This window comes from Passer montanus, unplaced genomic scaffold (genome assembly GCF_014805655.1).
Source record: "Passer montanus isolate IOZ18808 unplaced genomic scaffold, ASM1480565v1 scaffold16, whole genome shotgun sequence".
NCBI lineage: Eukaryota > Metazoa > Chordata > Aves > Passeriformes > Passeridae > Passer > Passer montanus.
This window is the reverse complement of record NW_024363160.1, coordinates 11,789,548-11,791,714: the sequence shown is the minus strand read 5'-3', so window position 1 is coordinate 11,791,714 and position 2,167 is coordinate 11,789,548. Positions and strand designations below refer to the sequence as shown.

The 2,167-nt window shown below is 52.1% G+C and overlaps 1 protein-coding gene across 2 annotated transcripts in view; it reads right to left on the bottom strand.

Annotated features, from left to right (window-relative positions):
- ALKAL1 (ALK and LTK ligand 1) overlaps window positions 1–1,015 on the bottom strand; it is a 36,570-nt gene extending 35,555 nt beyond the window's left edge. The window contains exon 1 of one of the 2 annotated variants that reach the window (XM_039702973.1): window positions 751–1,015. The gene's annotated coding sequence lies outside the window, so the exon portion shown is untranslated. Of the gene's footprint in view, window positions 1–408; window positions 435–750 lie in introns of those variants that run through there. The other variant, XM_039702976.1, reaches the window with a different exon arrangement.
- Between the last annotated feature and the right edge of the window lie 1,152 nt (window positions 1,016–2,167).

Sequence of the window (2,167 nt, the reverse complement as noted above, 5' to 3'; positions counted from 1 at the left end):
CGCAGCGCCGGCGGAGGGGCCGCGGAGCGGGGACCCGACGGGCCGGCACCCGCTGGCCCCGTGCGGGGCCGCCGCGCTCGCCCGGCTCCAGGGAGGCCGCGTTTAGCAGACACGGATCGGGGGAAGGTCTTTAACCGCGCCGCACATGTTCGCGGCACGGGGTTTCGCGGGGCATTTGCTCGGCTCCCTTTGGCCCGGAGTCCCCGCGCCCGCGGGTGCCTCCCGGTTCTGCCGGCGGAGCGGGGCGGCGCGGGATTCCCGCGGTGGGCCAGCCTTGTCCAGCCGCCCGGGCGGTGCCACACCGGGAGTTCGGGGAGCGAGCACGGACGGCAGTCGGATGGAGTTCCCTGAGGGGCAGGTTACATTGGAGGTGCCGCACATCAGGGTAGAAAGGGCGAAATCAATTACCACAGGCTGGGGCTTCCAGAGCAGCACTTAATGCCCTAAGTAAGCTATTCTAATTATAGAGAACGGGTAGGATTAAGAGGGAGGGAGGGAAATTCTGTTATTTACAAACTCTTTTCTAGCTGCCCTGCCTTGCAAATCCTCTTGGGCGAAGGAGTTAATCGGAGCCTCGAGAGAGCCGGCTTTCCCCGACGGCTCGGGCTCTCCCTCTCTCGCTGCCGTGCCGGGGCGCACGGCAATCCCGGGGAGTAACCGGGGAGCGACCCGCCGTTCGCTGCCGGGGCAGCGACACCTCCTCGCTCCACGCCAAGATCCCCTCCGGAGAGGCGGTTGGCGGCCGCTTACCTTCAGGCAGAGGCGAGTCCGGCTGGGTGCGTGCGGGCTGCGGAGCGAGGTGCTGTGCCGCCGTCGCAGAGCCCGTGTCCCCGCGGAGGCTCCGCCGGGCGCGGAGTGGGGCGCTCGGTGCTGCGCCCGGAGATGGGGGATGCGCCCTTCAGGGCCATGCGCTTCTCTTATATAGTCCACACCGGCGTACTCATTTGAGTACTATCGACTTTAGGTGGGTGGCAGTCGATGGAGACACCTCTGGTAATCACTCTTGGGCTCAGAGAGGGTCTTTTCTGACAAACTTCCTCCTCCCCGTTTGTCCCCCGGTGGATGGCAACTGAAAGCTGCGTTTGAAGTGACTCTGATCTATTTGTGAAATTAGATTTCCCTGAAGATTGCGGAACGCTTACTAATAAAGCTGCCGGCTCAAGAGATTAAAATGTGCTTTAACTTAGCGGGATTCCCTTGGGAGTACAACAAGGAAACTATTTAATTCCCTCCTTTTTTTATTGAACCAAGAAGCTGTGAGCAAACTCTGAAGTGTGTATAAATTTGGTTCTGTTTTGTTGTCAAGGGAAGTGATAGGTAGTCTGTCTTTGGCAGGTGAATTCACAAACTATGAACCTCATAAAAGTTTGCTTCTTCAAAACAGCTTTTTTAATTTTTGACAATAACACTTAATGAAAAGCTCACAAAAAAAGTAGTCACTTAACGAAACTTGCTTCCTAAAGCCCTAAATAGATCAGCCAAAAATTAACAAATAAAATCTCAACTTTCAGAGAGCAATTGTATGCAGATGGTCTTGACAGATTGAAAATCAATACACATTTTCCAAATTATGCCAGACAATACTTTATGTTGGTATTTTTGTTGCAAGTATAACTCTTTGTCATAAGTTACCACTTAGATATTTACTTAATAAGAGTGGGACAAAAAGAAAAAAGACTTGAGATATCCTGTAAGATGTGAAAATGGGGAATTTAGATTTCAAGGATATTTAAACTATTCTGAATCTGTCTGGCACACAACATTTCCCTACAAACTTTGTCTCTTTCCCCAAGCTCCTTCATTCATACCTTTCTCTGGCTGTCTCAGGCAGCACACACTCTGGGCTGTGTCTCACAGGGGCTGTGTCATTGCTGGTGATGGGAACCAGCTTCTTTCCCACATCATCCTCTGCTTGGGCCATCCTCACTCACCTTTGGGGGTGTGATCCCACAAAGATCAGAGATCAAACCACATTTAACTAATAAATGCTTGCAAAGGGTTTTATCACACTAAATTTTTTTTAAGATGTCACTGTACTGCACTAGATACACTGGAGCTGTGGATTCCCAGGATAACTGAAGCAAGGTGTTTTAAGATGTCAGTGTACTGCACTAGATACACTGGACTGAGCTGTGGATTCCCAGGATAACTGAAGCAAGGTGCCACT